General features: G+C 39.0%; 1 protein-coding gene across 1 annotated transcript in view; it reads left to right on the top strand.

Annotated features, from left to right (window-relative positions):
- PRMT3 (protein arginine methyltransferase 3) overlaps positions 1-14,400 on the top strand; it is a 119,761-nt gene that overhangs the window by 85,889 nt on the left and 19,472 nt on the right. The window lies entirely within an intron of this gene.

Raw genomic sequence — 14,400 nt, 5'->3', positions numbered from 1 at the left:
GCAGCATAAAAAAGCCCCTCTATATATAGATTTAGATCTAGCTAGCTAGCTATAGCTTATAAAATTAAAACTTAAAAAAACAATCAGTAGTATATTCAGCTTGCATACCTAATTTTTCAGGTTTACAATCTAGCCACTTTGGGAGGTTTCTTTATATATCCTTTATTAATGCTGATGGCCATATACCTCGAGTGGTTTAAAAAAAATGCACTTTGTTTTCAACGAATGCTGTTGCATGTTTTTTCTGTAAAGTGGAATGTTATAGTTAACTTTTTTGTTTTTGCCTGTGCTTCAGGTGTGCACACAAAAATAAAACATGCAAATCTTTGCAATTCCTCCATATACATAATCATTTCATAATAGGTTTTAAATATCGTGTAGTTATTTATTATAAGAACTTGGAGTACAATAATTTCTGTAGCACTATAAAATGTGAATCCTTCCTATAGCATTGGAGTGACTCATGCTGGGTAGCAACAGTATGGTTAGTTTATTTGGCATCCTCTGGATAATTGAGGTCAGTTAATGAAAATCTCAGTCTTTCATTCATTATTTCTTTATAGAGAAAAGTAGAATATTGGTTAAAGTATTATTTCTCTCAACATAGGACCATGACAAAACCCACTTACAGTAATAGTTCAAATCAGCATTTAGCTTGTATGTCTGCTTGTGAGCTTTTAAGGTTGTTTATGAAACTTTCCCATGATCACAGGTTTTAAAATATAAGTAGAACTGTCAAGTATTTTGTACTTTGTCATATAGGATTGCTGACATTTTATGACTAAAATGTCTGCTCCTTTTATGATGGAGTATAGAGGTTTAGTTAGACACTGACAGTCAATCCATCATATCAGGCTGCCTAACCTTGCAGTAAATGAACAATAAAAGTCCATTATTTGTATTGAGAATTTTTGAGGTGGTGCATGAAGAGTGCAGCCGTGTGCTTGGAAAATAGCTTTTGAAGTTCTTCCTTGAATGTCTCTCACTATAGTTTAGATGCTATATTATTTTTTACACTAAAAGCTATCTTTTGTATATGCCAAAGTTTTAACACTGAAAAGGGAAAGGAAGATATGTTTGTTCCTATTTTTGGCTTCTCTAACAAAAAAAAAATACAAAGCACTTAATCTGATTAAAAAATTACAGAGTACAAAAGTGGTAGCCTGGATCTCAGTGCTGGGCTGTATGTCCACATCGGCATCCCCCAAATGAGCTGCAGCTCTGTCCCGTGCCCATCCCGCCCCGGCTGGGCAGCTGTTGCCCTAGCCCCACTCCTGCTTCACCACGGGGACATTGATCTGCTCCCCCCACGCCCCTTCCCCTCCTCCTTCCACCACACCAGACTTACCAGCTGTATGCAGCTGTACCAAGCATTGTAAAGTCAAAACAGGGCGTCAATTTATAAACATCATAAGTGCCATTCTTCATAACTCAAAATTGTAAGTCGAGGACTGCCTGTACTTCTGTGGCAGAGACTTCCAGTGGCAAAGGTCAGGGGTTAGCGGGTGGGCCTTCCAGTTCCAATGGTGACCAGGGCGGCAGGGTGCCTATCAAGGGGCAGACTGCCCTAGCAGCCCTCAACAGCTCACCAAAACTTGTTGCCTAACCCTGACTTAAGCTGTCTGCACTAGGGAAGTCTTTTGTTCAAAACTGTATATCGTCTACCTTTGTCAGCTGCACTGGCATAGTTAATGTTAGCATTGTTATAAGCTGTACTGTGGGTCAGCCAATGTGTCAGTCATTTTCTTTTTGTTTTTTTCCCCCCAGCATAGACAGACAGGCACATTGTTGGAAAATGCTGTCTGCAGATGGTCTGTACACACTGTGTTCCAGTTGTTAAATCGTTTTTTTCTGGATTAGTATGCTGGTGTGAAAAAGTCAGAAAATATTCATAATGTGGGCCTTGAGGCCTAAACTGAAAAGGAGTATGTACTAAGCATCACTGAATGGAACCTTTAGTTTGTAACATCATAAATTTTCAGGCAAACTTCATTTATTTGGCTTGTAAACATACAACTCCCCCAACAGAATTGTTTACATTATGATAAAGAAGATATTTCATATTGTTATATAATGCTTGTAATACACATCCTTAATGTTACTCACGTGCACCTGAGGTGGGCATGGATACTACACCATCACTCCATTCTTCAATATGCTTTATTCCTTAATTTGTATTCACTTAAAAGCTGTATGATGGTTTAAAGGGGTGTGGTTTGTTTGTTCCAGGTTTCCTAATAATTAAGTTCAGTTGCAGAGAGACTTTTTGGGTGTGTTTTCCTGCTTAATGCAAGAAATATGCAGAAGTTAAGTGCCTTTGTTCTTTTCCAAAATAAAAAGACTGTAAACTGTGTCTGTTGTATATGGTTCTGCATTCTCAAAACTTTGAAAATGTAAATTTTGAAATCAGCAGTCACATAGTTCCTGTATTCTTTCTGTCATCTCCTGTTATTACCTGCTAGTGCATTCTAGGATTAAATTCACTCTTCTGTTAGCCGCTCTAACTTTCAAAAAGTCTAAATTCAGAGCACAAAGCAGTCATAAGATACTGATATTGTGAGGAAATACGCAGTATGGTTTGACCTAAGTTCAACCTTGCCAAGCTAATTATTTTTGTTTCTTGGTTGGTTTAAAAAAAGGCTTTAAAACTGCATCTTTCCTGCTAGAGAACTAAGATTTTTGTCATTGCAGACTTTAATGAGACATCTGGCTAATATCAGTTGATAGGTGCCGTTAAGGAAAAAAGTCATTAATTGCATCCTAAGTTTATCACTATTGGCTGTTAGTTGTATGTGGAATATAAAATATAATGGTGTTCTGCCCACACTAGAAATCAATTGACAAACTTTCTTTGTTTATGTGAGCTTTCCCCATGATTTGGTTAAAGATCTAGTTTCTGTCCTGAATAATATTTCTTGGGCAGAAAATAGCAGTATCTGTTCATTGCTCCCTGGAGACATTGTCAAAGAGCAAGGGATATATTTCAAAAAAAAAAAAAAAAAAAAGTGGGTAAATGGATGAAGAAAGGAGATAAACTGGAGGACATAATTTATATGCTATCATCTTCAGGATGAGAAAACAAATTCACTTTAATTATGGAGGAAGTGGCTTTTGTTGAAGGGATAGCTTGGAGTTTTGTTTTTTGAACAACGTTAAACTTTTGGACACTTTCAGGCAGAAGTTGTGAGCCTTGTGGTTGGAAATTCAGTTGTCAGTTGCAGTAAAAGCCTAGTGCAGGTACTATAATGCGTATCTTAATTTGAACCTCAGCATGTGAAATTGAATGTGTTTAGACACAAATTGGAAACCTAGGTCTTGGTGTTGCATGTACCAGTCTTAAATACATTGCTTCTTTGTTTTACATTGGAAGATCTTTTTGATTGAATTGCTATAGCGTATTATTGTGCACATTTGTTTTGTTTGTTTTTAAACAATGGCCCTAAACTATTAACTGCAGAGAATACTGGCCAATAAAAATTCTCAAGGTTCGGTATTTTTTAAAAATAGTTTTTAGCGTAGCGGCTGTATTTCTGTGACAAGAACCTAGTAACTCTGCTGCATGGATTGATTACAAGCATTCTATCTCCATGCTTGGGTAAACTCCATCAAAAGCACATTATACTCCCACTTCTGTGGCCAGCTGCCTAATTGTATCTGCTATAGCCACACGCTGTTGGAACATGATACCAGCAAAGAGCAAAAAATGATAAATTACTCACTGCAGGTGATAGTGATGATGATAATTTTTAATTTCCTTTTTCCTAAGTGAATTTGTAAGGTTGTCTTTACCAGTTCTGATAGGGTCTGAAGCAGTTGTGTGTGTGTGTGTAAGAATCAGCTGAGATTAATTTTCTTTAACGGAAAAGGCACATTATGTAAAATGCTTAAAACAAAATATTTTTATTTTGTTTCCTTTCATTTCAGTTACTTAAGATTGTTGGATAAATGAAAGAATTATGCATTAGGCATTTTACTGCTGCACGTCATGTGTTAGCTTTTTAGTATCTTAATGTATGTAAAAAAAGGACATTGAATGAAAATTACTACTCTCCCTGTAGCAATTAAGTAAAATAGCTTCTGCTTGTGATAAGCATTTGCTCTTGTAATATTTGCTTGAAGCATACAGAGAGATCCTTTTCTAAAGCTGCGTTCTTTGGAGGTCAACATGATTCTATAGATTCAGGTTATTTACACATTGTATAGATTCAGTAAGTAGAGATTGATCAAACTATCCTAGTTACTATTTGCATAGGATTTACCATTTTACTTGCAGATTAATGGCCTACCTTTTCTAGTTCAAGGAGCTTTCACTTCCTCTCCTATAGGCATATTGAAATTTTGCTGATAGCTGTGGAATGCTGCTTTTGCAGTCTAAGCAATAGAAGCTCATTCTAATTGCTACCTTACTTGATTAACCTTTAGCTTTAGCTTCAAGGTGCCTTGAATTTATTTGAGTTCTTTACAGTAATATTTTTTTTTCCTGACAACATATCTATTGAGAACAAAAGGCAGAATAATTCCCTTGCTGTAGTATTTCCTAACATATAACATCCTGTCAAAGCATGTCAGGCTATAGCTTCAGTTATTTATTACCATTCTAAAAGTCATCATTTTCATTTTCCTTGTGCCTGTGGTTCAGAGACCAGCACATAAATGACTTGCAGGGAGATGCTAAAGTTCATTGTGATTAGTCCTCGGTGGAACTATGGATAAGCTGTCAAAGCTGAAGTAAGGAGATGGTGAAACTAACCCAGAAAAAGAGAGAGAGAGGGAGAAAGGACCATACTTTGTTTTAAATAACAAATTGTGTTAGGTTACTTTTTGGGGTGTGGGGTTTTTTTGGCTTGCTTGTTTTCCCCCATCCATTTAGTATTTTCTTTTCGGAAGAAATCTGAAATGTTTAGTGGGAAGTGCTTCACTAGTTTGGCATTTCATTTTACTATATTAGATTCAAGTTTATATTACCAGTGTCTTCACTTTTATAAACTATTGAGGTTTCCCTTGCATTATTTTTTCTGTTTAATTATATACTTTACATGTTGCCAAAGGTGAAGGGAAATCTTAATTTCTAACCTGAAGAGTATACAAATGGTGAAAGCTTAAACATTCTTCTGAACAAGGTGTTTCATAATATAGCTGTTACTGTTATTTTCATAATAGTAACAACTATATTATCAAGCACCTTCTTCAGAAGGATGTTTAAGCCTTCACAATTTGTGAAGCCCTATTCCCACAATTTGTAGTGAATTTTGCATAGAATTGAGTCAATATTAAATGAAAACAAAATAATTTAATTTTCAGCCTTTCTGAGCTGTTTCTTTAAAAAAATTGCAGGAATGTTGTATTGGAATACAGGTACAAGATATAAAATTAGGTTATTAGAGAGGTGTTAATTAGAGGTCATGTTGCTAATTCTTGATTCTACATTGAGTCTAGTGACAGATTGTTTAAGCCCTTAATTTTTGATTTACGTGGTATGAAACACTTGGCTTTCATTTGTTTTTAAAGTCTCTCATATTAATGATTGTATTTTGAAAATACGAAAAACTAAGCAGAGTTCACGCTTAAGTCTCAAAAATAAATAAATAAACTAAGAGCAAATAATCTAATACTACATTTTTATGAAGGCTCCACTTTTGGTTGGCCACGATTCCTGTAGGACCTGGCTCATGTTGGTTTTTTTTACATTTAAATTCAACAATGGTATTTGTTTTCCCCAACTCTTACAAAACCTTGCTTACCTTTCATGTTGAATCTAAAAAAATCCTTTAACTTGTTTAAAAACTTTACAAAATCAGGTGAGAATTAGCAGTTGAAGTCTGTATGGGGCCCATTTCAGCTTTGAATTCAGTTTTGAATTGTCATGCTGGGTTACATAAAAACAGACTTGTATTAATATGTATGTGCCTACTAGGTCTGTAAGTGAAGTGACAGCTATAAACTGCATCTCAACTGGTATGAGCAAAGTTAGTTATTTCATAACTTCAGAATGCTGTATCATCAGACAATACATGAGTGTAGATGCTTTATAAGCATGGATCAGTGCTTTAAACCTAAGATATACTCTAGTAGCCTAGGTTTTAAATAATTTGTAGTAGAAAAAACTTAGGATAAAAGTATGCAACTGTTATAGTACATGACAGATGAGACCTGTTTAAAAATAGTATTATTTTCGTCAGTTTCCTACCCATATAGTAAGTTGTTTTGAAATAACTGACCATACATGTTCAGCCTAGTTTGGAAATAGGAAATCACACTAAGACTAAAACAACATAGCATTCAGGCATGCCAGCTATCCATACAGTGAAATTCTTAACATTGCTGATTTTAATAAAGCATATGTTTAATTTTTGGTAGATCAGAATCTAAATTTGCAGTAGTACTAAAACATAGTTTCTTTTAACAAGAAGAATTGACAAAATTCCCTGCAAACATTTTCTTACCTTGACCTTCCCCTGATTTAAAGAGATGGGAGCCTTTCAAGATGTCATCATATTAGCAATAATTGTAAAATTAGTTAAATTTATTCATTTTATATTTAAAAAATGTTAAGGTGAAGGAAAGAGGACGTACCTACTTAACTGGCCAAGGTAACCTGAAAGGTTGCAAGTGGCATTGCCATTTTTGGAATAGAATTTGTGCAAATCTGTCATGCTACCATATATTACAGGGGTGTAGGTTGTAGCTGTGTTGGTCTAAGAACATAGGCCAAACAACCTTGTCTGCTATATTACCATCTTGGAAGTTCAGATATAATTTCAGAAGCTAATTACTGTATTTGCATTTTACACATTTTTTTGTTTTGTGGATAGTTTCAGCTGTGACTTGCTTATACAATAGGTAAAAATAAGCACAAACCAAAATTGACTGCAGGATATTCAGTACCTGCTGTGTTTTGAGATTAAGACCAAAGTATAGTTTTTACTATTGGATTTAAAATACAAACCATATGTGTGAGACCCGAATGAGGGAAGAACACACTTTCATATTGTACATATTGATATTAAAGTTATATGGAAGTATTGTTAAAAGTATAGAGAACTGTTACTGTCTGTTTCCTTTGGCTCCCCCCTCCCATAGTTCAGGAGTAGTTTTGATCGCTGTTCACTTAAGATGAGTAGAAAATGGACAGTGAAGAATGATTGTTGGTTTTGCACAAATTCTGCTTCCCAGAAGCACTTCAGGCAGCAACTTTGTGGAAACGATAAAGATACACTAATCCTAGGCTGACCATAAGGAAATCTGGGATGTTCATCCAGGACTGCCTCCCCCTGCATTCTCAGGCAGTGTGCAAGGCGCTCTGCATAACTCTGACTCCCAGCCAAACCCCTGAGTTTCTGGGATGCCCATTATATTTGTCAACTGCCAGCCGGGACTGGCCTCTGAAATCATGTCATGGCTAAACCGGGACATGTGGTCACCTTAACACATCCCTGTAGAATCTGAATGGTGGGTTGTTGTTGTCATCTTCTTGTATCTTGTCACTATATTCAGATTTGAGTCCAAAAATGAGTACATACAATTGCTCAATCTGTAGCCTTAGCAAGGTCCTCATTGGTGGGCAGGCCAGTAGGTGTTTTGTAATCTGAAGGTGTCTTCCACATTGGATGCGGTGTTTGCATCATTACAGTATCGCCACAGTTGCATATTAATTTTGTTCAGAGGCAATTCAAGCTTTTCTGTGTTGGCCAACCTGAACCTTTAGGAAGATGTTTGGTAGTTTTGATATTGATCCTAACTCCCCCCTTGGTCATGATTGCCCCATTTTTATTCAGTGTTTCTTCTAGTGGCTGCATAGGAAAGGGGAAACTTTCCTGTGATTTTAGTCTACTGGGAGCTGCAATGTAGCCATGTAGTGGGTGCCATTTATCTTCAGTCTGCCAGGTGTGATTTATTTTGCTTACTCTTGATGTCTGGTGGTGCAGTTCTGGCAAGCATATAGGGACTATTGACATTCCTTGGTCTAAGACATCTAATCTAAATGGTAGGTGGGAATGAAAAAGATTCCATCCTTCCAGCAATGTCCACCTCTGTATGATGCAAGTTGTTTTCCCCTAGGGCTTGTCTTCTGGCGGAAAAACAGCGTAGGGTAGCTTCCCATTATACTCAAGCTCTTCACAGATGCTCTCAGTCCAACAGTCAAAGTGACACTGCTGAATTTGCACAAAGATGATTCCATTGCTCTTCTCTTTTATCATCTAGCCGTTGTTCAGTTGCTTGTGCTTTTCAGTGAACAGAGACTTGGGCATAGGTAGTTTTTACATGAAATCTGTTCGGTGTCAAGTGAACTAGTGCCCTAAAACTCAACCTGAGATCAGAGAAACCAAGATTATTTTTCAAGCGTGAAATTAAGACTTAACAGTATTCTTTTGAGAAATGCCTGTGCCAATCTATACTAAGGCTGTATTCAGACCTCATGCAGGATGCATGCTTCTTTTATTAATCAACATTTTATTAATTGCCATTAAGAAGTTGGGGGTAGTGCAAGGATATTGCATGAGCAATGAAGGGGGGAAAACATGATTATGAATGTTCCTATGTGTTTGTGGCTCACTGGTAAACAAGAGCATGAAGCAGGAATCTTCAGTAGGGAAATAGCTAAATATGTGGCATATGGAGTACCTAACCACTTGCCATTGACCTCAGTTTATGAGGTCTGTTAAGCAACTCTGATATCCCTCATTTCTGCTTGCCAAAATAGGTGACTGGTGTTGAGCATGAAGATTTAGTTATGTTGTAAGTCATAAGCTGAGTCTTGTTTCATGGCAGTTACATACGCTTCCTAGATCAATGGCTTTGTAGCCTCGACAGAAATATGGTGTGAAAACTAGCTTCGTGAATCATGTATTTTCTCTTGGAAAATTTAACAAGTTAGCCTATTTTGGACTGTTATGCTTTATTAAAATTTGTTAAAATTCTGTTAGTTCATAACAATAAGACGAGTCTCACTTTGTGATAAAATTGATATTCTTAAAGTGTTTCATACAGTCACTGGCCAAGACTTTCAAAGGTGGCAATAGTATGGGTCCTTCAAAGGTTTTTGAACCCCTGAGCCGGGAATGGGTGTTTAACACTCTTTAACTCAAGACCTGTCAAAGGGTCTCAGACTGCACATCCATAATCAGTAGGCACTTTTCAAAATGCAAGCCATTGTGTTATGATGACGTATTTGTAATTTAAATTGTTCCTTTCACTCAAACGTTTAGTTCGTTACTGTCTTAAGCATTTATTTTTTTTTTAAATTGACAAAACATGATGTATTGCATAAATACTAGACTTGTATAGCTTGGATCCCTTCATTAATCTTATAGTTGCTATATGCAACTTTAATATTTAATACAGTATTAAAAGTGTGTGTAGCATGAAAGAGAAGAATTTGAGTGTTTTGCTTCTTTAGGGAAAAATAGTTTTCAGCAGAGTGCAAGAGTATTCAAAACTCTGTTGGCTGTGTGTGCTATTGTTAGGAACTGATGCAATTACTATTTTTCAGCATAAAGATTTGCTGTACTAAAAACCTAACTGTATTGACAATTGACATTAATCATCCAAGCTGAAACAAAATTAAAAGAATAAACTGCTTATATGACAAGCCCATTGGATTTTTCAAACTTAACGTTCTAAACTTCATCTCAGAGAAGAGCATAAAGACTTTCCTGCGAGTTCTTAGGCATGTGCTTAACTTTATGCATGCTGATTATTTACATGTATAGGAATGAGACCTTAGTAAAGGCTCATCTTGGCCCTTGAGAAGGGAGCATAGGAGACTGCCTAACAGTTCATGTTTTTTTACACTCTGATTGGCTTGGAAATCGCATTCCCAAGAGGGAGTCTTTTATAAGGGTGCTAGTTTTTCTCTGTCTTCCATCAGGACATGAATTGGGGAACTTCAGGGCACGTCACACGGCCATTGTATTCACTCAGGCTGGGATTTTCAAAGGAGCCAAAGCAGGAGGTATTTTCCTTTAGAAATCTTATCGTCTGTCTAGAAATTGGACTGGGGGAATTCATTTTTGTGACGCAACTTTTTTTTCTTCTGGAGTTTTCCCTTGTCAATTTGGCTACAGATGAGATGTGAAAAGCCTAAGCATACTTTTAATCTAGCAAAAGTAATTTGTGTATAATAATTAACAGGAGGGTGTTTCACTAGATTGATGATAGAATGTCAGCTTTATGTAAGAGGCTTCAGGATGGATAAGTACCATTATTACTATTCCTGTTACTTTTTGACTTGAGTAACTAGTCAAATTTGGAATGTTAATTTTTCCTTTAGGAGAAATTGGCTATGGATAGGTGATTTATATGTAGCCTTTTCTACTTACAAAAGAGAAAAATCCTAGAAACAGCAAAAAGGAAATAGTTTCTTTGCTCATAGCCTGGAACCCATTTTAGCCACTGTTCAGACCACAAAGCAGACACTAGTTTAACTTTTTGAGGTCATAATCTCTGTGCTTGTTTGTAGATATGAGGAGCTTCATTATTGCTTCTTTTTTTAATCTAGATGGCTAGGTTTTCTCCAGATGGCTTTTTTTTCTGTCTCTTTCCTACAAATAAAAGCTTTACAGAAAATCACCAGTGAAACACTTCTTTCTTTTTCACATGCCTTTGTTTTAGGAGGTGACAATTGTTTGCAGCAGTCTGCTGTGGTCCCAGCTATTAATCCAAATATGGCCTGGGCCTGGACCATGCTGTGGGCAGCTGGAGAAGGGTTAAGGAACGAATCCAGCCTTGGCATGGGCTGGAGTATGGTGCTGCCCCAGGCTGGGGCTTCCGCACCTCCCCCACTTCAGGTGCGTCTGTGACTTCCTGGGCAGCATCTCCCAGCTGCATCAGAGCATGGGCACTGGTCTCCCATGGCCTTGCCATACAGTTCCCCACTGCTCCTGAAGGACCTCCCACCCCCTTCCCCGTCTCTGGAGTCCTGTGACTCGGGGGGGGGGGGGGGGGGGCCGGCCTTGGCAGGATGTTGCAGGTTAGGAGCAAGGAGCACCAGCAAGGCTGGTGGGGTAGTGGTGGGCTGTGGGTCAGGAATGAGGGGCATTAGCAGGGCCAGAGGCCTGCAGGTCAGGAGTCGGGGGCACTGGCAGGGATGGGGGGCCATGGGTCAGGAGTGAGGGTCACCAGCAGGGGCAGGAGACTGTGGGTTGGGAATGAAGGGCAGAGGCAGGGCACTAGCATATCAGGGTTGCTCAGTGCCACAAAGCAGTGGGGCAGGATAGCAGCAGCTGGACCCATGTCCTGGTGAGTAAAGGGGGCAGGAGAGCTCTGATTTTCTATGAAAAAATCCAAAATCAAACGCCAAAACATATAGGTATTTAGAATTTATTTTTATTATACTGAATGAGGCACGATAGGTTTCCAACCTGCTTTAAAATTGTAAATATATCAATAAAACATTGTGTTCGACTGATACCTAGAGAGAGAAATAAAGAGTGGTGCTTGATTTTAATAGTGGAAAAACATGGATTTGGGGGGTTTTAATCAGAAAATTTGGAATTTTTATTGGAGATTTTGCAGTTTTTAAACAGAGAAAACTAGGATCCTTGGTAATGAGAGACTCCCTTTTTGTATTGCAAAGTATGGGGATTCCCCAGCTGTTGAGTGGCAGTTTTTTAACAGGGTGTGCAGACTGGTGATCAATATGCTGTGTTTCTAAGGCTGAAATTTTGCATTAGAAAAATCATAGCCTGTCTTGAGACCACATTTCTCAAGCATTTTTATGTTGCATCTTTAATAGAAAACAATAGAAAACAAATACATATATGAGGAGATGACTTTGGAGAGATGAAATTGCGTTGTTCAGTTCTATTTTTAGCAGTCTCCACTTCACTGCAGTGAGGATTTTTATTACTTGTCCTTTGGAAGCCCTGAGGCATATCAGACTCTGTTCGCTTTGAAAAAGTTATGTTTAAAAGGAGACATTTGACTAATGCGTTAAACTGACTTGAAGTCAATTTCTACTTTCTCTTGAGTTAGGGGATTAACATATGTGGTGAGACTAGGCTCTTATGTTTGATGGGGTTTGAGAAGGGCACTTGGAAATATTAGGTAGCAGGGAGCAGCCATGGTTCCCTTGCTTATATACTGCTGATTTCTGAAATCACTAGTGGGGAGTCTTGAGACTCCCTTTCCTTAGCCTAAGGGTAGTGAAATATATATCTCCTGACTATGCCTTACCATTTATATACAGGGAGCTTCTTGAGTAGAGGTTTGGCACCAGGCAGACTTTTAATGTACTACCTCTCATTTTCTGTGTTCATGAGCACTAAAGGTGCCAATCATGATAACTACCAAAGAGGGCTGGCTGAATTAACCCATCAGTGAGGATGCACCTGAAAGAATTACTGTTTTAAAGTTGCATTAGTTTTTCCATTTTCTTTTCTTTTCTTTAAAGGGAAGTCATGACTAAAAGCTGCAGTATAGAGGAGTGATTCTTAACCACACAATCTCCACCCCAGAGTGCTAAGGGAACTAGCAGAGGTTATTGCGAGACCTCTGGCACAGCTTTACGAGCACTCGTGATGCTCTGGTGATGTGCCAGAGGACTAGAAAAGGGCCAGTGTGGTTCCCACTTTCAAAAAAAGGAGGAAGGAGGACCTGGGAAACTATAGGTCCATTAGTCTTACCTCAATCGTGGGCAGGCTGTTTGAGAAAATTATTCTGGTGCACATCCACGAGGGGTCAGCAGGGGAGACTATGCTTAGGGGTAACCAACATGGGTTCATTAGAGGCAGGTCCTGTCAGACCAACCTTGTAGCCTTCTATGACCAGGTCACTGAGAGGCTACGGGACCTGAACCTGTTCAGCCTCCACAAGAGAAGGCTGAGGGAGGATCTTGTGACCTGTTATAAACTAGTCGGGGGGGGATCAGGAGGCATTGGGGAAGTCACTGTTCCCCCGAGCACTACCAGGAGTGACCAGGAATAACGGTCACAGGCTGGCAGAGGGTAGGTTTAGGTTAGATATCAGGAGGCGCTACTTCACAGTCAGGGCGGCTAGGGTCTGGAACCAACTTCCAAGAGAAGTGGTGCAGGCTCCTACCCTGGGGGTCTTTAAGAGGAGGCTGGATGAACACCTTGCCGGGGTCATTTGATCCCAGTACTCTTTCCTGCCACGGCAGGGGGTCGGACTTGATGACCTGCTTAGGTCCTTTCTGACCCTACCAACTATGAAACCAGGGTATCTTCAAATACTTTGAAGGGTGCTGTGAGGTATGAGAAGATGACCAGATAAATTGCTATATTGACTCGAATTTTTAAGACCGGGGAGGGGTGGGGGGAAGCAAGCCCCTTGTCTTATAAATGTGTATAAGGAAATGTCATTAAATATATTGCTTGTTATTGAACTGCTGCCAAAAGTAGCACATACTCAGCAATGGAAACCAACTATGAAGGTCATTAAATGAAGCCAACACTGAGCATGTCTATAAAACACATGGCCCATGTTGGGCTGATGGGAGCCGACCCCATAGATAGGTTAGTGCAGCCCACCCAAATAAAACATGTAGTAGTGCCCATTGTATGCAGTCCCCCTCGGTGCCAACTCATTTTCAAATCGTGGTGACCCACAATGTGGTGTAATTTCCTCTTCACTCCCAAATCTGAGTGGTACCTTTCTTTCCCATTTCCAGTGATTCCTGTTTCTTCACCAGCCTTAAATGTCCGGAAAACATCACCAAGCAGGACCCCAAACAGTTCACCAAGAATCCCTTGGTTGTCCCTTCTCTCACCTTGTTATATATGATTAGTGGGGCCCTGCCCTTCATGAGGTAGTGCCAGACCAGGGTGCCCTGTGCCTTATCCACATACACGTCTGGAGGATCCCAGGACTCATGACAAGAACACCCAGCTCCAGTCATGAGTCGGGGTACTAATTAGCACAGGGATCCTTTGTGGCAGGTATTTGAAGTACACACGCATGCTGAGCTACGGAGTTACCATGGCTTGAAATGCTATTGACTCTGATGGGGCCCAGCACAGTGGTAAAACATGAGCCTTTTTGCTTTGAACTAATATCATGCATAGTTTGTACTCTATATAAGTGGATATAAAAATGTTGCTCAAAAGTATGTGTTAAACTTGCAAGAGTTTCAAAAAAGGTAGCATGCATCTATTCTGCATGAACTAAGCTCATGGGTACTAGATGCAAATTGCTACAGCCATGTTTCATTTCAAGGTCACTGTTTTCAAATTTTCTCCTTGCTTCCATGTCCTCAGTGAGAGTGGGATCTGACAGTAAGAAGTAGAAAGAGTTTCAAGGGGAAGAAGTTAGGGAGAGGCAGAGGATAAGGGGGGCTACCTGACTCCTGCAAGACTTATTTTTCCTGCTGTAGCAGTGGGAAGGGGACACATTCAAGGCAAACCTCCAATAATTAGATTCTATACGTTGAAAATTATAACAGGT

This window comes from Crocodylus siamensis, chromosome 2 (genome assembly GCF_052110815.1).
Source record: "Crocodylus siamensis isolate JL-2025a chromosome 2, ASM5211081v1, whole genome shotgun sequence".
Taxonomy (NCBI): Eukaryota; Metazoa; Chordata; order Crocodylia; family Crocodylidae; genus Crocodylus; species Crocodylus siamensis.
The sequence above is the reverse complement of the archived record's forward strand: the minus strand, read 5'-3'. Positions and strand labels throughout refer to the sequence as shown.